This window comes from Colobus angolensis, unplaced genomic scaffold, assembly GCF_000951035.1.
Source record: "Colobus angolensis palliatus isolate OR3802 unplaced genomic scaffold, Cang.pa_1.0 Scaffold94, whole genome shotgun sequence".
In the NCBI taxonomy this organism is placed as follows: Eukaryota; Metazoa; Chordata; class Mammalia; order Primates; family Cercopithecidae; genus Colobus; species Colobus angolensis.
In genome coordinates this window covers 6,417,531-6,441,734 of record NW_012123376.1, presented here as the reverse complement: position 1 = coordinate 6,441,734, position 24,204 = coordinate 6,417,531, and the positions used below count along the sequence as shown (strand labels likewise).

Here is a 24,204-nt window from a genome sequence, read left to right as displayed (position 1 = left end):
TGTCATGGTTTTTATCTCTGTTAGTTCGTTTATGGCCTTCTCTGCATTGATTATTCTAGTTATCCATTCTTCCATTCTTTTTTCAAGACTTTTAGTTTCTTTGTGCTGGGTACATAATTCCTCCTTTAGCTCTGTGAAATTTAATGGGTGAAGCCTTCTTCTCTCAACTTGTCAAAGTCATTCTCCATCCAGGTTTGATCTGTTGCTGGTGATGAGCTGCATTCCTTTGTAGGGGGAGATGCGCTCTTATTTTTTGAATTTCCAGCTTTTCTGCCCTTCTTTTTCCCCATCTTTGTGGTTTTATCTGCCTTTGGTCTTTGATGATGGTTATGTACTGATGGGGTTTTGGTGTGGGTGTCCTTCTTATTTGTTAGTTTTCTTCTAACCCTCAGGACCCTCAACTGTAGATCTGTTGGAGATTGCTTGAGGTCCACTCCAGACCCTGTTTGCCTGGTTATCAGCAGCAGAGGCTACAGAAGATAGAATATTGCTGAACAGTGATTGTTCCTGTCTGATTCTTGCTTTGGAAGCTTTGCCTCAGTGGTGTACTCCGCCGTGTGAGGTGTAGGGTGTCGGTCTGCTCCTAGTGGGGGATGTCTCCCAGTTAGGCTACTCAGTGGTCAGTGACCCACTTGAGCAGGCAATCTGCCCATTCTCAGATCTCAGCCTCCGTGTTGGGAGAGCCACTGCTTTCTTCAAAGCTGTCAGACAGGGTCGTTTGCATCTGCAGAGGTTTCTGCTGCCTTTTTTGTTTGTTTGTTTAGCTGTGCCCTGTCCCCAGACGTGGAGTCTACAGAGACAGGCAGGCCTCCTTGAGCTACTGTGGGCTCCACCCAATTCGAACTTCCTAGCATCTTTGTTTACCTACTTAAGCCTCCGCAATGGTGGACGCCCCTCCGCCAACCTTGCTGCTGCCTTTCCCTTAGATCACAGACTGCTGTGCTAGCAATGAGGGAAGCTCTGCAGGCGTGGGACCCTCCTGGCCAGGTGTGGGATATAATCTCCTGGTGTGCCGTTTGCTAAGACCCTTGGTAAAGCGCAGTATTGGGGTGGTAATTATCCTATTTTCCAGGTGTTGTGTGTCTCAGTTCCCCGGGCTAGGAAAAGGGATTCCCTTCCCCCTTGCAATTTCCAGGTGAGGTGATGCCTCCCCCTGCTTCAGTTCATGCTGGTTGGGCTGCAGCAGCTGACCAACACCGATTGTCCGGCACTCCCTAGTGAGCTGAACCCGTTACCTCAGTTTAAACTGCAGAAATCACCTGTCTTCTGTGTCGCTCACACTGGGAGCTGGAGACTGGAGTTGTTCCTATTAGACCATCTTGCTTTGCCCCTCCAATATAAGCCATTTCTTAATGGTCTGCTAATAACTACCTAACTGAAGAGAAGGGGAAATGAAAACAGGTTTCAGCATCTGAGTATATTTTTTACACAAAATACTTGTCATGATTGTCACATGTAGGAAAAAGGTTAAATTTATGGTGAATATGTTCATATACTATGTAAAGTCAAAATAATTTTTACTGGTCTGCATAAGTTGGTCATATAATGTATATGTAGAGTAAACTGTTTTTCAATTTGGAGTATTACTAAACATTTTTACCCTAGCTGAGATGAAGCATAGGTAAATATGTCTTCTGCATAGTTTTGAAGATAGTTTTAGAAGAAAACGAAGAAACTATTGTCATATTCTCAATGAAAATAAATAAATGAGTCATAGGCCTGCTTCTGATTTACAAAATGAGGCATCAAAAATGTCTATAACCTGATTAGGGAATAAAACAAATATCATACATAGGTAATAATATATTAAGACTCAACTTGTTCCTCATATGTGAACATTCAAGTAATACTTCAAGAGAATCCATTGCAATCACATGTGTCTAGTCACACACAACTATGTGATGGAAAATTCTTGGGCTGAGAGAAGATGCAACCCTGAAGGAGGGTAGGAGAAAATAAGAAGCAGTTGATATTATCAGCCAGTCAACAAATTTGATTCTTTTCTCATTTTAATGGTTTTTGTATTAAGAATGCTTATATTTTATGAATCATATGGATAAAGTAAGACAATTCTAATTTGAGTTGTTTTAACTTATGTCAGCTATCTTAATCTTCAGTTGCATCAGTCTTAAAAATTGTAATCCAATAACCTAGAAATGTTAATTCAAAAAAATCCATTATGACATATAAACAACCCTATTCAGAGCAATTGACTGAAAAGAAAGGAAGAAAAGGAAAGAAATTGAAGTCAAAAACATACAAAATGCAGAAATGAGAAAAATTTATGTAGAATGATATTCACTATAGGGTTATTTATTTAAAAATATATAGAAGCAATCAAGGTGCTCCAAAATAGGAAATACTAAGTAGATAACATGATACAACCATTACATAAATTTATATGCAAATTAAAAATATGTTCTGATTTAATGATGCCTGAAGATTTTCAGAGTTTAGTCGTAAATTAAACATGGATAAATAATGGGCAGAGTAATATAAAACTATAAGAAAGCACGGCTTTTTATTATTTTTTGCTTTTTAATAGATGTTTACATTTTAAAATATATCTATGTTAACAGAAGAGTTGTGAAGAAAGTACAGAAAGATCGTATTTGCCATATACCTAGTTCTTAGGGAGATAAGTCAGATAAAGATAAATAATATAGAAAAAAACTGGTACAGAGAAAATCTACTTCTATATAGTGGGGAGTAAAAGTACACATTTATCTCTGAAAGAGAGTGACTATTTTTAAATGCATTATTGGTATTTAAAATTTGGACTGTGGAAACTCACCTACTTAGAGACAGGGAATTTTATTTTATTTTATTTTATTTATTTTATTTTATTATTATTTTTTGAAGCAGTCTCCCTCTGTCGCCCAGGCTGGAGTGCCATGGCATGATCTCAGCTCACTGCAACCACTGCCTCCTGGGTTCAAGTGCTCTCCTGCTTCAGCCTCTCAAGTAGCTGGGATTACAGGAGGATGCCACAACACTGCGCTAATGTTTGTTCTTTTTAATAAAGATGGAGTTTCATCATGTTGGCCAGGCTGTTCTCAAACTCCTGGCCTCAAGAGATAAGCCCACCTCGGCCTCCCAAAGTGCTGGGATTACAGACATAAACCACCATGCTCAGCAGATAATTTTTTATAAACAATAGAATCCCCTTTATAGTCCAAATTTTGTTGAAAATAATTTTAGCAGTCAAATTTCAGTGTGTTGCTATAATCACAGTACCCCAAAATATATTGTCTTTATCCCTCATCATATCATTAAGTGTATATAAGCTGTTAATTAGATAAATGTCATCATATTTTTCCCTTTTTACATTTAAAACATAGATTTCAAAATAATTCATATGATCAAAGTAGGATATATGAATTTATTTCCTATATTATTTCAGATTTAGCTTTTATCTCCATCTCCCATTTTTTTCTCCCATCACATGAAAACTTTGTCATCATGCAATTATGTAGTCAAAAATTGGCGTTTAGGATATATCACAGAAGATCAAGAAAAATGAATACATGGTTTAAGTGTTTTGTTTTCTTTTTCCATTTCTTACTTTGACATACTCTGTGTGTTTATAGCCTCTATTGTAATGTTTGATAGCACATCACCATGTCCCTATGGTAAAATTAAACAGAACACAGTAACTGAAGGTATAATTCTGTTTAATCACTGCAATAGATGTTTGCTGTGTACTTAATAGGTACTCTCAGTTATTCTAAATCCTGATATAAAGGTAAATAAAACATTGTTTCTAACATAGAGGACGTCACAGCCTAAAGGGGAAATGAAATGGGATTGTACTTCTTCCTGACATTTTCATTCATCTTATCTTCATTATGGGAGCCCTTGATAATTCCCTGCAGTGTGTTTGTTCTTAGAAGTAATCCAGAGGTGAATTAGAAGGCATTTAACTAGCTAAAGGCTTATATTCTGTTGCTCCTTATGATATCATTCTTGCTATTAGTCAGAATTGAACCTAGCAGTCCAATTTTAGTGACTGAGCTCACACTTTGCTCCCGGATTCTACCCCTAATGTATCTCAGCTGTTGACCGGGAGCTCTAACTTGACATTATTTAATGAACTCTGTGCTTGATAACCTCCCTTTTATCCTAGACTCCTACAAAAGATGTTCTAACCTTTCCCTTACTGGTATGCTAGAATTTTGCTTCCTTACCTTGCCCTGTTGCTGGGACCCTACTTAAACTTACTGATCTCCCAGTTAGGAGCCACTTTCCTGCCAAGCGGGGGCCTCAGGGAAGAATGCTTGTCTTTCTTACTATTCTTTGTAGCACTGAAATTTAGTATAGGTCCTAGAAAAGCATAACGATCCAAAGTTTTTTATTAAATTTTTAACACAAACTAAACCTTGCAATTATTCTTTTTTGTCTTTTCCCTCATTGTGCTGTCTGTCCAGACCTCAAAAGCATATTGTTACATGCTGACAAATATACTTCCTATCACATACTTGTTTTCATTTTCTATACTTTATCTTCTTCCAGGTTTTTCTGGTTTCTCTATCTACATAATATATGTCATTTTTACTTTTTTGCAACTCTCAACTTGTTCTCCTTCTATAAACACCTGAATGTCTCTCATTAATGTTATAGCTTCGCCAGGGAATTACATGAGCACAATATTAAGATGCTAATAATTCCAGGAAGAATGGATATTTTAGAACAGCATAATGTGTGATAATTATTCCTGAAGAAGTCAGAGAAGATATCATATAAAAGATGTTTTGAAAGCTTGAGAGGGTATTTTCCAGTTGGATAGCAGAAGGATAGTTAACTTGGCTCTAAAGTAAAGCTCTCAGACACATGTGAAAAAAGACTATGATCAGGTTACAATAATTATTTTTGTATAGCTACAATGTGGAAATAATTCTGGAGAGTGTGAGGAGTTGGAACTGTGTATTAGGATAAGACTGTGAAGAACTTGTTGCAAAATGAAAACAGATTTGAACTTTGTCCTTTGGTAAATGCTTTTATTATGAGAGATTAAAAGGATAAAATCTGTGTTTTAGAAATGTGCTGCTCGTGTTTCTGTGATACTAGATCTGAGAAAAAAGAGCAAAGAGTCACTAATACCATTTAGACAGGGACACTGACAAAGAGCAAAATACGATGCCGTGGGCCTCAATTAAATTGTGTTCCAAATAATATGACACAAATAATATTTATTTTTATGTGGAAAGTATGTAAAAGAAAGGAGTGAAATATTCTTTCACCAATTTATTCAACAATGAGTTGAATTTACCAAGCAAAGTGCTATAGATGGTGTATTAGTCTGTCCTCATGCTGCTAATAAAGACATACCTGAAACTGGATAATTTATAAAGAAAAAGAGGTTTAATGGACTCAGTTCCACATAGCTGGGGAGTCCTCATAATCATGGTGGAAGATTAAGGAAGAGCAAAGACATCTTACATGGTGCCAGAAAGAAGAAGTGCAGAGCAAAATGAGTTCAAAGCCCCTTATAAAATCATCAGGTCTCATGAGAACTCACTCACTATCAAGAGAACAGGATGAGGGAAACCGCCCCATGATTCAATTATCTCCACCTGGTCTCTCCCACAACATGTGAGGATTATGGGAACCACAATTCAAGATGAGATTTGGGTGGGGACATAGGCAAGTCATATCAGACGGCTAGAGCAACAAAGAAAACCGGTAACAACCCTTGATCAGAAGGTACTTCATTTTTGGTAGAGGACACAGGTGTTAAACAGATATGCAAAAAATATATAATCTGGAGAATGCTGATAGGTCTGTGAAGAAAATTAAGCAAGAAAGGAGATGGAGACAAAAGAATACTAGGAATTTTAAATATGAGGACTTGAAGTTGAGAGAGAGTCATGCATAAACCTGGGGAAGAGTATTCCAGCTAATGGGAAAGGTAAATAAAAAGTTATTATTTAGATGAAGCAGAGTGGATAAGGATGAGTGTAGCGAAAAATAAGTCAGAGAGTAGAGAGATCTACAGGCAGTATTGTCTTTAATTTACTTGCAGAATCAGAAGTAAATCCTGACTCTGTGAGTAGACTGTGAGTTGGATTTTGGAAAGATTTTAGTTTCCTGAGTAAAATCTCAGAGAAACATCCATTAAGTCAATGAAGGTATGACTTCAGCCCTGTAGGCAGATTGGAGATACAGAATAAGAGGATCCATCTAACAAGCTTGAAAAACATTCTTCCAAAAGTTAAAAAGGAAAGGCTGAGTCAACATCAAAGAATTTTCAATAGAAGATTGTGAATGACATGAATGACATTGAAAATGATTCAGAGAAGTCACTTAGGTAAAAACTGAGAGAAGATCATTGTATTTGGCAATTAACAAGTTTTTAGTGACTTACATAGGAGTTCTTTCGTTAGATTAATAAAAGGAGAGACAGATCACAGTGGCCTGTGGAATATGTGAAAGTGAGGACAATGAAGGAAGGTTAGTATTGAGGATTTTTATGGTAAATGGATAAAGAAAGCAAAAGTTTATTTGCTCATTTTAAAAACCCACTTTATTACAAAAAGAGTTCTGTGTAACTTTGGAATTCTTAATTTCGGTGTATTATTTCTATCAAATGTAATACAGGAAACTTCAAAGAACCTATAAATTTCCTATACTGTGCTGAAATTAATGGAGCGATTTGAGTATGAAGTACAGTCTAGCAATCCAGCATAGTATGAAAAACATGTAATCTTAAATTAAAAGACCTGGATTTCAGGGCTGATTTTGGCAAACAGTATTGTATAGGGATGTTAAACTTATTTGACCTTTAGTATTCTTAACATAAAGTTATGATACTAGTAATATCTACCTGAAAAATCTATTACAAATATTAGATTCATGAATATATGTTTTTTATAAAGGCATTAAAACATACACATGGTGGTTCCTGTTATGATTAGCAACAGTAGATTTTACAGATTGAAACTGGTGACTCCGATTTTAAAGAGTGACACTTTTGCTCCCTATGATTTCAGGCAAGTCATACTTTCTAAATCTAAAAAATATTGTCTGTGAGGAGGTTTTGAAAACATAAGCATCAATCAACCTAAAAGTTTAAAACTTTCCCCCATCTTTCAGCAATGTTATTATTTTTAAGTTTTGTAAGTGATTTTTATTTTGCATTAGATCTTGTACAGAAAAGTGTTTACAAACTGTGAAACGCTATGTACCTGTGAAGTTTTTTATATTTTACATGTTTTTGTTGCAATGATATTTTATTTAATTAGATTTCACCTGTAACTATTATTCATTATAGCAGATTACATATATATATCTTCTGATTTCAGAGAAATACTTTCAATAGTTTTGAAATAGCCTTGCTTGCAAATAGAGCACCTTTGATTTTCTTCATAAAATCATCTTTCATAACCTTTGGATTGAACACTTTATATCACTTTCATGTTGCTCTTTGAAACTCTATTTCTGATCCCTTTAACATCAAATAGAGAAAGAAACATACTAGAGCACCATCACAGTACAGCCCTTTAGAGATTCCAGAATAAGGCCCATGACACAGTATGTTAACCTATCACCCATTTGGATACTTTAGCTTATTTGACCCCTGCTTGACAAGAAGAGATCAGATTCATATTGTTAATATTCCTAAGCATGTGTATATCTGACACTCTCCATTTCCCTTTAAGACCAGAATATAGTTCAAATGCACTCACCTTTTCAATAAAGCATCACTAGTATTGTCTGCACATACACTTGGTATTCAGAAGATGCCGATCTTTTTGAAGTAAAATCAAGAAAATACTTCTTGTATATATTTTGCCAAAGATTTAAAATGTTTTGTGCACTAAGCTGCTCTTATCAAAAGTTTATGTGAAGAAAATGAATGTTCCAGAAGACATATCTTAACCTAAAGAATATAGAAAGTAACAGCTACGCAAACAATTTTGGTAGATAGTAGTTTTAGGTCCTCAGATGTTCAGAAGTAAATTTTGGATTTTATCATTAATAAAATGAGTCCTCTGTAGGATTTCTTCTTCCTCTTATGTCTTTAGTATCTAATTTTTGACAATATATTATGGATAGACTAGTATATATTTATAAAGCATGGAATTTTACATTGTAGAACTCTGAATTTGAATGCACTTTACAATTGAGCAAGTTACTTAACCAAGTGTGATCCATTTCCTTTTTCTATAAAATGGAAGAATGTATTACAAAGTTTTCTCTTCCTTATTTTATTCTATTTTGCTGATTAAATAAAAAAAATGTGTATACATTGCTTGATACAAAATAGAGCTTCAGTCAACAATTGGCTTTTTTTTTTTAGTATGTTTGGTGATTTTATATAATTGTTAATATAAATTGCCTAAAATTATTTTATGTGAGCAGGTATGATATTAACAAATGTGTATTTAATACCAAAATCTGCTCAATAACAAGATGAAGGCAAAGAATATGGGGAAAATTGGCCATGATAACAAACATACTCTCTCGTAAGTAAACTACTACACAGGCATTGATATTCTATTACTTTTGCTTTTTGTTGTTAACTTGATCTTTGTCAGTTTTAATTCTATTTTGGGTGACTTTCTATAGGTAAGGATGTAGTGATAACAAATCATAATACATTTGAAATACAATCAAGAACTGCAATAATAATGTTTTGATTAATGACAGACCTCATATGCAATGGTGGACCCATAAGATTTTAGTGAAGCTGAAAAATTCCTGTTGCCTAGTGATATCGTGATGATTCTGACCCTGTGTAGGCCTAGGCTAACGTGTGCGTTTGTGCCTTCATTTTTAACAAAATTTTTAAAATGTAAAAAAAAAAGGAAAATCAACAGGAATAAAAGCTTATAGGATAAGAATATAGAGAAAATATATTTTTACATCTGTAAATGTGTTTTTGTTTCAAGCTAAATGTTATTACAGAAAAGTAAAAAGATTTACATAGGAAAAAGTTTATTATGTGTAAAACTTACAGTAAGCTAGTATTAATTATTAAAAAAATAACTTGAAAAATGTCTTATGAATTTAGCATAGTCTAAGTGTACAGTCTTTATGAAGAATATGGTAATGTACAGCTATCTCCTAGACCTCCACATTCACTCACTCACTGACCTATCCAGAACAACTGCCAATGTTGTAATCTTCATTCAGTAATTGTCCTATTTAGGTGTGCCAATTTTTATCTTCTATACCAAAATTTTACTGTCACTTTTCTATCTTTAGATATATTTATGTATATAAATATTTAAAATTGTGTTACAATTTCCTACAGTATTCAGTACAGTAACATGCTATATGGGTATGTAGCCTAGGAGCAATAGGTTATACCATGTAGACTGGGTGTGTAGTAGGTTATACTACTTAAGTACACTCAGTGGAGTTCACACAAGAACAGATTTGCCTAATGATGCATTTCTCAGAACATATTCCTGTTAAGTGGTGCATGACAGTAATAAATATCAATACTGTGCACTGCTTTGAGAAATATAGTTATTTCATTGTTAGTTATGAAAGTATTTCATTGTTTTTTATGAACATATTTTTCAATGAGAATGATTGCCAACTAAACAATGTTTTATTGGAGTTTGTCTATTGACAAGGTTTTATTGCAGTTTTTATATTGTCAACATTATCTAGCTTTGCAAACCATCGTGTTCAAAAACCTAAATCAATGTGTTTGTCATCACATACATTTGATTCCAAGAAGTCGTTTCTTAAAATGAAAGAGTTTAGAAGCTCAGGTTATCTCAGAAGTTGAAAGATATACATAGAGGCAAGGATACTAGATTCTAAAATTCAACTTCTAAATGTTCATCATTACCTCAAATAACACCACGTGTTACAAGGAATATCAAATTTTTATCAAATAAAGTAATTGTTCCCAAAATAAAATATGGAAAAAGAATAAAATATGTACTGTGATGATCATTAAAATCAATACATTATATCACAATTTTTATTATACAAAGGTAAGAAAAATCTAATGAAATCTTCAGAAGTATCTGAAGATTAATTATGGTTAACTATTACATACTCCATTCAATAAGTATGTATTGGTGTTACTCAGTTTGTACCAGATATTGTTGAGGTTCTGAAGATCTAGCAAATCTTGTAGACCTATAGAATTAAACTGTTAACCGATGTCCCAAGTAACACTGAAATAAATGAGAAACTGAAAAGCATGCAGGTTTTGAAGAAATTTTCCCAGTGTAAACTCAACTTTTCTTTCCAAGTATGATTCTTTATATTTTGTGATTTTATAGTTTTGCTAAGATTATTAAGAATTCAGTAATCAAAATATTTACACATTCTGCACTGACCAAACGTCTTCTTGTGTTGATTTTAGTTTCAGCAGTATGTGTTCACATTTAGTACAAGCTACTATGAGAACGATTTTTGAATGATCACCATTTGCTTTTAATTATGTGAAAACATTTTGGCAGTTCTATGATATGTATAACTCAGAAATGTAAGTTCAACCTCACACATAACCAGAAACCTAATTAAAGTATAAATTATTGGGTAAAATTTCTATTTTACTAATAAAAATTAAAATGATCTTTTGTTACACACATGCACACACAACACGTAAACTAAACTATTTATAGAGGACTGTAAGCAACACATTGCATGGTCTCATTTCTCAAATGTGACATGCACTGGAGTTCTATTTGAGAAGCTTTATTACTACTGGCTGTCTTCCAGATATATGTCTATTCTTGGTTTTATTTGGAGATGTATTTATATGCTTCTTTGGAGGTTTTTCTAAAGTGCATAGCTAAGAGACGTGTGAATTTTTCCTTTTTTTTCAGTTTTGTTTATATATTAGGATATCATCTAGTTATAAATTTGTCATTGGCTAATAAGTTTATAACATGTTTTTTCTTACAGAAAAAAATATAGACTTCCATTCTTTCTGTCACAATTAATTTATGATGCAGTAAATAGGTTAGTAAGGTCTAGAAAATATTTTAGAAAGACAAGGGAGAACAAGTACTGAACAGATATAAAGTTCTCCCTGTAGAGAAGGATTTGTAGAAATGGCCCTGTGTGGTCACTGGATGGCTGTATAAATTGTCATGTTGTGCAACCATCTCTCTATCTCTGTCTCTCTCCTTCTCTCTCATAAAATGGAGCTTTTGTGTCTTTTTAATACACACACACAGACACACAGATGATCAAAAGGAAATTTGAAGTGATACAATATTTAATCTTAAAAGTAAAAATTTTCAGCTCCCTATTTCTCAAATAATTTTCCCAGCATTTCTCTTATTTGGATGATTTTTGTCACTAGTATATTTAAAAGAAAAATTATATTTTAAAAGACCTTCATATATAGTACATTTTTCAGTTGTATAGTGATGTTACTTTTAAAAATATATCTTTAATATGTAACTATCTTTTAAAATTATTTTGTTTTACCTAACAAATTTTCTCCAAACAAATTTACTGGCATCTTGTCACTTGGTGTTGACATTGTAGCTATACTCATGATGTCCCCAGTGACTTTCATTGATTTAGTTCAGTTTTCTGTTTGGAATGTAATATCTTACAGCCTTGCATTGACATCTTCTGGGGAATTTTGTGATGGCAGAAAGTCCTATTATTGTGAATAGCATAGATACACACTTATCTTCTATTGTTTATATACTATCTCTTAGCTTACTCAATAACATTATTTAACATATGTATCTGAGGTATGTATAATATATGATTTAAAAAATAATATTGAGCTTTTATTGATCTATGCAGCTGAGTGAGAGGCAATCTTTCTAGATAAATTGTACTTTGGGATCCTAACATTATTATAATTTTGAACAGCAAATGAAAATTTCTATTTCATGAGTTAACTCTAAAAGTAAGTCTTCAAGATAATTTTCGCAGTACTGCTCTGTGTGTATGTTTATTGCTTTTCTTTTTAAAAAGTAGTTATACATTAATATATATTTCCTTAGTACTTTTGCATTCATCATACATGAAACACAACAGTTACAATGTGAAAATTTTCTATAGAATATAATTCACTAACAATGATGTATTATCATATTTATCTTAAAAATATGTATTAGTGATATAATTTAAAGAGCAGCTAATATATCAAAATTGCAATATTGTCAGCCTGTTTGTAGACACAGATTTTAAGTTCTTTGCTCAGTCCTAGCAAGAGAACTTCAGCAAAATGTCTGTCTTATCATAGCTGCCTATGGAATAAGACACATAATGGGATATTTTGTGACTATAAAATACATTCAAACTAAGTGAACATCTCTGTATAAAACTTTTAATCTTGATCTTACTAGAAATATTTTCTACTAAATTAGCTATTTTTATGAAAGTACTGAATACACTATCTTCTTGAAATAATAACATCTACTTCTGTAAATTTTCTTTAAAAATTTCTTTTAAAATATTGAGTATGCTGAAATTAAAATAAATTGTTTAAATGATTAAATATAAACAATAGTAATAATATAAACATTCCATACAGTTTTTCAGAAAATTTTATTTCAATGACGGCATGCTCACCTTATACATTTACTTAAGCTCTCTTAATCTATCATAAACATTATGATTATGAGATACTATTACAATGTATCTCATCAAATCCTCAATAAAACATAAGGTTATTTTGTGTGGCAAAAACTTCTTTTTTAAAAAATATACACTATTACACTTCTTAAGGTGAAAGTATGAATTAGTTCTTTTTTGAACGTCTTCTGCCAATAGGCATTTCTGTGACAGTTTATTGGTTATCTTCTCAGTACAATTTCACCTATTCAAGGTGTTAATTAGGGGATGCTTATTCTATGAGCTAGCCACATTTTTGTTTTCAATTTAAATTAAAACATGTTTCCAGAATAGCTTCATAGGCATTATTGTATATCTGACTAATATGGGTCATTGTTAACTACATTATAAATCTTATTTATGGCCATATCCTTGGTAAAATAATATTTGATGCCATGTAATAGCGCAAATTACAAATATAAACAGAAATAATTACACTCTTATACAGTAAGTAAACTACATCTGGATCATAAAATTGTCGTTAACTACATATACCTTTTCCACGAATGACAATATAGTTTTTCTTGGTATTTAGTATAAGTCATAGGAGAATCTTAATCTCTTAGTTACCAAATACATAAGGTATATTTTGTATTTATCAGCAAGTGGGATTTAATAAAGTGCATTAAAACAAACTGATGACAATATAAAGTAGAATATGGTGGGACAATAGAGTGGTCCTGGGAAGCTGTTGCCTTGTAATTGGAAAAAATAAATTGATATTATTAGAAAAAATGCAATGGGAAAGATGGGCTTCTGTAAGACTAATGCATTAGAGGAAAAAAATAATAAGAAAAAAATGATCATATGGCAAGAATTGTGTGTTTCTTATCCCATGGGAGTTAAGAAGAGAGAGAATATTTTATTTTTGCTGGAGCAGAGGGAGATGATCCTAAAAAGAGAGTATAATATATTATAAACTGTTGATTAATCTGTCAATGCCAAGATATGGTACTTGGCTATTTTTTTGCTTGCAGAAAAAGTAGACCCTTCGGAATTAGCTTTCCTGTGTTTCATTTTTTTCTGCTTTAATCATTTCATTGATTATTACTTTTACTAATTATACTCCTTATTTGGTCTCTTCAAAATCAAGTTGGAGCTTCATATATGAGTCTATCATTCAGGAAAAGAAGCTGGCAAAAAAAAATTAACAATAAAGGAAGAAACACATGATGGGAGTCTGAACATTAAAACTCTCTTGATGGATTATAAGTAGCGATATAGATTTAGAGAACCAAGTTGTTAAAATTTCATAAGGCTACTGATAAATTATTATTATTAAGCCTGCACAACTGTTTATATGATAAATACTCTTAATTAGGATTTTTTTCTTAATCTCAAATAGACAAAAAGGTAGGAATTCCTTTAGGATTAATATAATTTTATTTCAAATTGAAACGAAAAAAACTCTGATTTAAATTTTGCTTGAGGTTATTTATATTGTATATAGTCTTATTTCTCCAAGGCATTAGAATATAATTAGAGTACGTTAAAATATTAGTAAATTTTATGGTCATAATTTTAATCGTCAATAACTTCACAATGGTAAATCATTTAAAGCCTTGAGATATTTACATCAGCATACTCTTATTCACAATTTCCAAAATAAAATGAGTTATATAATTTATGTATCACATAAATGTTAATAAAATTAGTCTCTTTTTCTACCAAATTTTTATATCTTGAGATTTGCTGATTATAAAATTAAGCAGAGAGCTTCAGTAGAGGCTCAAATGAACTGTAAAACATTTAAACTATCAATGTCAAAAATTATTTAGGGAAGTTGAAAAAATACAGTTATTGTTTATTTTTTCTCAATTTCCTATAGTGAGCAATTGCTGTTTTTAATAACAAAAATAATCAACTAAACTTTAAAAGACTTAATTTTGTCATCATGTGAGAAATAGCAAATAATATTACTTTATAATTAAATGAGAAGATGTAGGTAAGTACAAGATGAACTGTAACTGAAAGATGAAAGATTTTTAACATATGGGTTTAGGAAATATTTTAATAAATCATATTTTAATTCCTGTTTCTGTATATATTCTGTACTCTGTTCCTCCTGTCTGAAATATATTTCTTCTTTATTTCTGCTGAGGCTTCAAATTTTTCCATGCCATGCCGATCTTCTTCCTCCCCTGAGACATGGCCTCAATTGATTTTACTCCATTCTAACAAAAACTCATCTCTCCTTAAAAATAAGAAATTTTATCATTAATAACAACATTGATGGAATGTGAGGACATCATGCTAAGTAAAATAAACCAGGCACAGAAAGAGAAATAATGCATGATCTTACCTTGTATGTGGAATCTGAAATGGTTTATCTCTTGGAAAGGGAGTAGGAAGACAGTCTGGGTTTGGGAGGAAGGCGTGAAAAGTGTTGGGGATAAGGGAGATATTAATCACAAGGTACATAGTTTCAGTTAGACTGAAAAAAATAAATTTTAGTGATCTATTGCACTGCATGGTGACCACAGTTAATACTAATGTATTGTATCTTTCAAGTTTGTTAAAATAATATTTTTAATGATGTGACTATAAAAATAGTTAAGTTGATGAGGTGATGGATATGCTAATTAGCTTGATTGAATCTTCATATATATAGATAGATATATAGATCAAAACAAGACATTTTACCCCACAAGTATACATAATTAAATTAAATTAAAATGATTCATCTCAAGTTTCACGTGCAAAGTCTATGTTCAAATTTTACTTCCAAAACTATGTTTCTCTTTGCTTAGAAATTTGGTGGTTTCTATAGCGGTTTCTAAAGCAAAAACACAGAAACAAAATTCAAATGCTAGAGATGAGTGTTTACTGGCACTACTTGAAAGAGAATAAATTGATATGCCAGCTAATATAGTCAAGTGACAGAAAAGAAAATGACATTCTAAAACAAGTGGTCTATATATTTAAGCCTTTCTATTACTAACTCAGAAATACAGGATCATTTTAATGCTGATACATTTATTAATTCATACAGATTCACAGTTTTTGAAAGGACCATGGCCTAATTGGATCATGAGCAAACTGAAACATTACGGGGTAAATATTATTGTAATTAGGATTATAGAAAAACACCGTGATGCGTCTCCCAACTTAGGGAAATCAGTGAAGGTTTTCTTGAAGAAAAGTGTTATGAACCATTAGAATATTTGGGTAAAAGGACCAGACTGCCAGTACAGCCAGCTGCTGCAATACGAAGGTGTGTCTTATGTGGGTTACTGATTTGCTCTTTTAAAAGTGTATAATGATCTTGAGATTTTTTTAGACAAATAAATTGTATGCTAGGTTTTGAAGAGCTCTCTGGCAGCACTATAGAGATTGGATTGAGTTTGAAGGTACATTAGATTCATGAAGGCTAATTAAATGGCTCTGGTCATAATCCAGGGTTGATATGAAAAAGCTCTTAACAAAAGAATTGAGGGTGGAGGTAATAGAAAATATGAAGCAGTTTTGAGAGGTATTTAATATATCAATGTGACCAAATCGAGTGACTTGTTAAGATATCATATATGAGGATATAAGAAGAATCTAAGCATTTTTTACACCATAAAACACAAACAAAATGGTAACATTTCACGACACTTTGGAGTCTACAGATAAACTTACATTTGATGAGAGATAATCATCTGATAAGAGGGCAGAGATGAACAATACCCGCAACGAATTTGGGACATGCTATAATGGAAACCTCTCCCTAGATTACTTCTGGAGTTCTGCTTATATAAGGGAGTGGATTAAAGATGGTACCTTCCCGTGCACGTTTTGAGAACAGTAACAAGTTACGAGTAAAGTTTTGGATAAGTTAAACAAATCAAAGTGTAGATAGCCTGCATGTTATTACAAGTTTTGGTCTGCATTTCAGAAGACAACAGTAGGAGAAGGGAAAGATTTGAAGTTATCAACATTTAGGACTGGTAAAAAGCCATGAATCTTCTTAAAATAACAAAGGAAATAAGTGAATTGAGTAGGTCAATGAAAGAACCTGGAAAGCACTAAAGTTTCAGTAGTCAAACTGATGTGAGGATCTAAGAAAGAACACAATCAATAAACATACAGAGAAGTTAGAGGAGACCAGACATTTTATCAGAAAAACTAGATAAAACATGGATGGTCACCAATAGTAAATACTTCAGAAAAAAGAGGTAATACAAAGCAACAACAATAACTACTACCACCACAACAACTATTGAAATTGGTAACTGAAATATCCTTAGTAATACCAGGAAGAACAGTGTTGGCTGGGTAATAGGCAAGGTATTAAATAAATAAATATAAGATTGGAGATTATAAACCATAGGCTACTCTTTTAAGAACTTGTACGATTTGGAGGAAAAGAGAAATACTTCAGTAGCTACACAAGATGCACACAGTACTTATGTTTATTTTTTGGTTCTACTTTATTTAAAATAGAGAGGTATGGGCAAGAATAATTAGACAGGGAAAGAATGACAATGAAGCTGAAAACAAGACAACTGATGGAACTAGTCTCCCATCGGGAAGAAAGTATGTGTTTCAGATTTTTTAAAATGGAGAAATTATACTTCAGGAAAACAAAAACACCGTCATTTCAGATAGAAGGTTAAGGAGAAAGTGGTATTACAATGCAGATAATTTTCTAGTTTGAAAGGGTAAAATATTGATGGAGTTTATATCTTATTAAAGCTATTTGTTTGTAATAAGGATATCGGATATCTGCTATGTAATTGTAGTCTGTGAACTGCAGGCTTTGAGAATCAAGGAGGGTTTTGATTAAAGGATATTGAAGAATTGCTGTATAAAATTGAAAATGTCTGTGAATTCAGAGCTCATTGTCACATGGTTTTGTCTCATTAAATTCAGAAGTAAGATTGGGAAAAGCAGTAGGTTGATTCAAACAATATGCAGGCTTAGGGAGTTGAAGAGCCAGATAACCAAGGAATAAAGTGTTAATGTGTGGGCAACAGAATACTGTAAATAATAAATAAAAAGAAATTACTTTTAGGAAGAAATTGTTCAGAATAAATATAATGAAAATATGTGTTCTGAAAATTATAAATCCCTAGGGACATATTCAGAAATATTGTCAAAAGATAAATTAATGCTTAGCTATAATATATTAATATAATTAGTAGTTGAATACTATTGCTACTATAATAAAAAGGACCACTTATGTAAGGATCCTTATTCACACAAAATTCCAAATTCATTTAAAATACAATTTAAAATAATTATCCATTATGTGAATCATATTTAGTATTTAATTTCATTATCTTAAGGAATACATACTGTATTATTTCCAAAAAGACATAAAAAATAAGTAAAAACAAAATTTCTTTAGCAATCCTCTGAGAAACTGCAATAAAAAGAACTGCATTGTCTAATCAGACTCATTCAGAACTTGAGATTTATGAAAAATCTGAGCCATAGAAATGGTCACAATGTACAAGCAAAGCAGAGAAGTTCAGGGACTGCCACAGAGGTTGACTTGTTTTTTTTTTGTTGTTGTTGTTTGTTTTGAGGCATTTATTTTTTGTTACATGACACTATGTTCTAGAATAGAATAACATACGAAGTCTCTAAACAATATTTGCAGTTACACTGATTAAAATAAAAATAGAGATGTTTTAGTTGTAATACATCTCCACTTTATACTCTGATATTTACATAACATACAGGATACAGGACCTTTACCAGGGAGCCATGCTCTTAAATCCCTATGCTCTACATGTGCTTGTACTAAGCAATTAAACAGGTACAACATGTGAAGCACATTTTATAGATAAGGGCTTTTTCACCAGCAAATACCAGTAACATTTTTGCAAGAGGTTCGTCATTACACAATTTATGAGTATATTTGACCAGGGTATCTTCTTTGTTTCATGGGGACACCCCTCCATTGAATTGAAGGAATCATCTGTAGGCCTATTGCTAACCATTTTCTTCCAGAAACATACATTTATATTTAACAACTGTTGATCCTTTAATATTCATTTAAATTTCAAGTTTCTCATGAATTAAATCACAAAAGATGAAATACATTAGTATTTTCCCTGTGCCTCTGAGTCAGACAATATCAAGAGGCTTCCAGCTGCTTTCTGCACAATTGCAAATATAATGTCGATACAGTTAAACATCCAAGGTAAATAAATTATTACATGATGTCAAGAGCTACCTTATTGAGAGTTTGGTCACTGACCTCTGAGATCCCTCTGAAAATATCTGGACTTAGAGAAGAATACCGTGTTTCCTATTTACTGCATGTCCGAATGTCTATGCTATATAATCTCACTCTCCCTCTAAAAATCCAAATTAAGAGCTAGAGATGTGTAACTAGACATACCTAATAAAGGAATACAATTGGCCAATGTAAGATATTTCAGCAGCAAACACAGTTCACTGATTTTTCAACCAGAGATGTTAAATACTATCCAAAGCATTCTATGATGTTATAAAAGTCCAAAATACTCTTTTATAAGAGAGTGCATTTGTACAAAATATAAATAGGAAAGAAGAAAAAAGAAAGAAGCTCTTTTCTTACAGAATCCTACAGTAGAGCTCAAAGAACCTTACTGAACAAATATTTAAATAGATCACTGAGAGGTAACATTTGAATTGGTTTTAATTTACTTGAGAAAATTCTACCAAAATCTATAAACCAGCCAATAAAATGTCATGATTAACTGCATCAAATGCTGCCAAAAGGTCCAACAAAATCATGAAAGACAACATCCCTTGTTGCAATCAAAAGGTCATTATTTTCTTTCAATACAGCAGTCTCAGCACTATGATGAGGATGAAATCCTGATTAAAATTGCTCAAATGAGTCAAATTGCATCATGTGTTAATGTAATTGATTACAACCTCCAACACTTTAAGCAGAGCCTAAATTAAAAAATGAATGATGGTGTTACACTTTATCCACCAGTAATGAAGCTTTCTTCAGCACTTCTGGCTCAGTATAAATTCACGGTCATTTGAAGAGCTGACTCAGAACCAAAAAGGAGAAAAAAAAAATACTATTTTAATGTCCATCAATGACATTATGAGAATCAATATCCAGGTACAAAACAGAGGACTGAGTCTTGCTGAGAGTCCATCTCAAACTCCGAGAACCATCGTTTACTGATTCTGAACTGTTGAAAAAGAATATCTACTTTGGTCTCTAAATAATTACTGGCATAAACTGAATGATCATATTCCCGTATTGTTCTCCTCACAAAATTTTGCTACTGAACAATACAAAAAGGGTATATTCTTGTATCTTGATAGTTCTCCCTCCTTTTGGTGCCTCTCACAGATTAAGAGAGACAGGAACTGTGTCATTGACCTCCAGGTCATTACTGCTACAGTTGTACCCTAAGACAATCCCAAAGTAGAATAGAGATAGGAGGCAGAGACAAACAGAAAAAAATGCTTTACAGATTGCAGATATTTTAACAAACAACCTTGGTTCATAACTTACACATGTAATATAAGAGGAAAATTGACATTAAAATTTAAAATGTTGCTATGTGATAGTAATAACAGTAACAGATAGCATTCAAGAAGTGATTTTTTTTCAGGAAATATTATAAGCAATGTATCTACATATGAACAAAATTCATGTTGTATTAGTTTCATAAAAATATCTCCTAATTTATAAAATAGATAGATTTTATAATCCCTATCTTACAATTAGGAAACTAAGACAAAGAGAACAATTTCTGCCAATTCATTCTTATATAAGTACAAAAGTTTGAAACTGAATTCAAATATTTTGCTTCAAGAGCCTGCACCTCTGGCTCATAGCATCTCTATGCCATCTTATCCCATGTTTTCTAATGCTTGTGTGGCTAGTGACACTAGACAAAGCAATTCATTTCTCATGCTACATTCCACTACTTTTCACACTGGCATTTACTTTAGTATGCTGCAAACAGCCATACATATATCCATACTTACATACACACATAAAATGTCATAAGAATACTAAAGGGTATATCCCTAAGCACTGTTTTATATGTACATATGCATTATGCACATATGTATCAAATGATTTAACTCATAACTGGATAAACATTCAAAAACTTTTATAAGAAAAAAATTATAGGACAAAGTATATATTGTCTTTGACTTAAGCTGCCTATCACTAATTTCTTGGGTTAAAAGAGTTTCTCATTAGCATTGAGTGGCAATGACAAAAAAGATTTTCTCTGGGATAATACTCTCACCATAATAAACTATCTTAGCAGAATGGCATTATCACAGTCAAAATATTGCTGCAGTCTATACATTCTTTCTTGCAGACACACATATTGATTTTTTAATCCTAAATATAACAAGAAAGAAACTATAACATATGTTGAACTGAAATAACAATGCAAGAATCATTTCACACAAAATCATCTCTAAGTTTCATTAAGTACATCAGCTGTCTCATCAACTGATTTTTGAAATGGCAAAATGACCTAGCAAATCACATCTAATGACAAAGAAAGTAAATGTAATTAAAATCCAACCTAGGGCAAAAGCTAATAACTGACAAATGAAGAGAAAGCATTAAAGTTATACTAAAGGTTGAATTAATAACCTTGAATGGAATAATAACACTCTAATGACAAAATTTTACCAACAGCTTTCCAGATTCTGAAGTCAATCAGTCGTCCTTTTAAGTCAGGTGTCCAACTATCCCAAGATTGATTAAGAAATGCTGGCTTCCATTTTTTCCAAGCAATTTCAAATGCTTCCATCAGTAGTTATTTTACTTTTTAACTTCTTTCCCAAATTGATGGCAGATCCTGCTCTTTTCAATTTTTATTCACGTTTCATGGCTCTGATTTCTCATTTAGTCACATCATAGGTCGTAAAACTGTGCTTCATTCAAAAGACCGCTGAACTTAGCAAAGTATTTAATGGACATTGAATCAGAAGAACTGTGGTTGAATTTCTGTTTACTCTTACTGAATGAGTGTGTTAAAATTAACCTTTTGAATATCTGCTTTCTCCACTGTACAGGGAATTTTAAAATAAAATATTCAGATTCCTTATTTTTCAAAAAGTGAATGTGTTAAAATTTGGATGATTCTTTCAGTTATACAAATGTAAAATATTATTTTCAATGGTAACTGACATTTCAGCAATATCCAAGGGCACAATTAGAACAATAAAAAGCAGCAGCATTTACCATTGATTTTGAGAGGTATAAGATATTACATTCAATTCAACTTTTTATTTTATAAAAATGAAGAACTCATTGCCAAAGAGATAAATGTATCCAAGGTCTCAAAAATAGAAATTTGGGGTAAAGTTTCTTGAATCAGATCTATATTATTTTTCAAATATAAATCATTCAGGATTTACTAAACAGACAGGTTCTGAAAATGTGCTGATAGGAAGGAAAGAGATGAGATCTGTTCCAAATGGGCAAAATACTATTTTAGAAAATCTTGCCAAATATGAAATACCAGATAAAGAGACTAGAGTCGTTTTCCAGTTTTGCTTTTGAATTTGTAAATAGGGAGAAGGAGCCAAATCATTTTACTCAATTTTCTTTGTTTGTAAAATGAATAGGACACAGTGATCTGTAATTTTCTTCAGCTCAATGAGTCAGTTTCAGAGCTTTTCCCACTGCTTATAGTTTGCAAGGCTTAAGAATTTGACCTCATAGTAAAGAACAAGTAGTTTATTCCTGCTTCAACCAGGTACTCTCTTGACCTTTGAATGATTACTTGATTTAAATATTCTGTTCTCCAAAATGGAGTTACAAATGTGCCCATTTTACAGAGTTACCCTGAGGATTGATGAAACTCACTTTGCACATACAAAGCACTCAGTCAATATAAGCTTTTATAATTTATTATAATGATTGTTTTCATTAGCTGATGTGGAAACAAGATCACTCACTAACTCATAGTAATCAACTCCTATAAAGCAGCTTTAATTACTTTCCTCAAAATAGTTATGTGACAATTATGTTAAATTATCTTGTTTATTTGCTTTATGAATTCTCTTACCTCTCCTTTACTTGGCCTTGAATATGTCGAGCCTCTTACAAGTTCACACTAGAACATATCTTTCTTTATGAAGCACTTTCTATCCTTTCCTAAGCTAAATTAACTATCCATCTCTTGCAGTAGCATTCTGTATACATTTCCATAGTGATACTTAAATTATATTACCATGAATTATACTTATGTCTCTCTCTCCTACAAGAATGACTCTTTGGGGAGCAAAACCTGGGACTTATTTACCTTGAGAGTTTGGAGGCCCAAAAGAATTACTGGCAAAACAAAGTTTCTCTGTACACATTTGCTAACTTTATGAAATATTAGGGATCAGACTGTAACAATAAAATGTATTATTCTCCCGGGTAACTTACGAATACCCATCTAATCAACCTATAGGGATATTAATGTGTTAATAATCTAGATAATTGCTTTGGTTTTTCAGATTATAATTTATGTAAATAAGGCTGTATTGCTATATATTTTACTTTGAACATATTTATTACTTTGAAGTTCTTGTTGGAGAAACAACGAACTGTGATACCTTTGCTCTCTCTGTTCCTTCTCCCAAGAATTTCCTTCTACCAATACCAATATCTACAAGGTTCACTCTCTCACCTCCTTCAGGTTTCTGTAGGAATATCACATTTTCACAGATCAGTCCCCTGACCTCCATTCCTTTTGAATCCAGTTTCCATTTGTATGATCTTCCTCCCCTATACCCACATTACATTTTGAGTGTTGTGTATTTTGTTCATTTTTTTATTTGTCTTGCCCCAGTTAAACTTTCTGAAAGCTAGGGCTTTTATATATTTTGTTCATAGCTATATTAGCTTTGCCAGAAAGTGGTCTGTCACACGTAGGCACACAAAAATATTTGTTAAATACACCAATACATGAATAAATACTAAGATAGAGTTAGGGAAATGGAGGACAATGGTATTTAAACACACACACACACACACACAAAGTCAAATAGTTTAACATAACAGCACCATAGACTTATTGAGAAGAATGGTTAAAGAAAAACTTTCTTTAAGACTTATTATTATGACATTGTGAGAGATGTTGTTTTCATAAGAGCTAATAATCGCAATTACAAAATTAATCATTACAGCCAGCATACGCCATGGGTAATTATGTGTATTTCAAAGTATATCAAAATGAAGAGTGACTCTTTTGTGAATTTGTATACCTTCTAAAATATATGTGTATTGAATGTGGGCAAATATCTCTTCATTATTATGTATCTGCCAATTGATTTCTGGGTACCCTGCAAACCCAAATATTTTTAGTGTGTATTTCTCCTCTGTATTGCAGTTTCCATGAAGATCATGAACATGTGTCTGCCAGTACTAGCAGAGTCCTATTGGCACAGGTTGTAAATATATGAATGATAACAACAATAATAGAAATAATAATAATATAAAGACAACAATAATAATCATAGAGAGTAGCAATGGAAAGAAGCATTTATTTTTTTAGACGGTGTGCCAGTCAGTACAATTGGTAGCAACTTCTGATTGAGAAATTATGAGCCATTCCTTGTCTAAGTGAGAGGTTGTGGTTTTCAGAACACCCCATGCACATAATTTCCGTTGCATACTAGTATTACTCATCTACTGATCTGAAAGCAGCAGAAATCATGGCTAAATAAAGATACTTTGAAATTTCT

At 32.4% G+C, this 24,204-nt stretch overlaps 1 long non-coding RNA gene across 1 annotated transcript in view; it reads left to right on the top strand.

Moving 5' to 3' along the window:
- LOC105504654 overlaps positions 1 to 24,204 on the top strand; it is a 65,873-nt gene that overhangs the window by 39,075 nt on the left and 2,594 nt on the right. Inside the window, exon 2 of the long non-coding RNA XR_001000639.1 lies at positions 15,545 to 15,606. This is a non-coding gene — a long non-coding RNA (uncharacterized LOC105504654). The remainder of the gene's footprint in view (positions 1 to 15,544; positions 15,607 to 24,204) is intronic.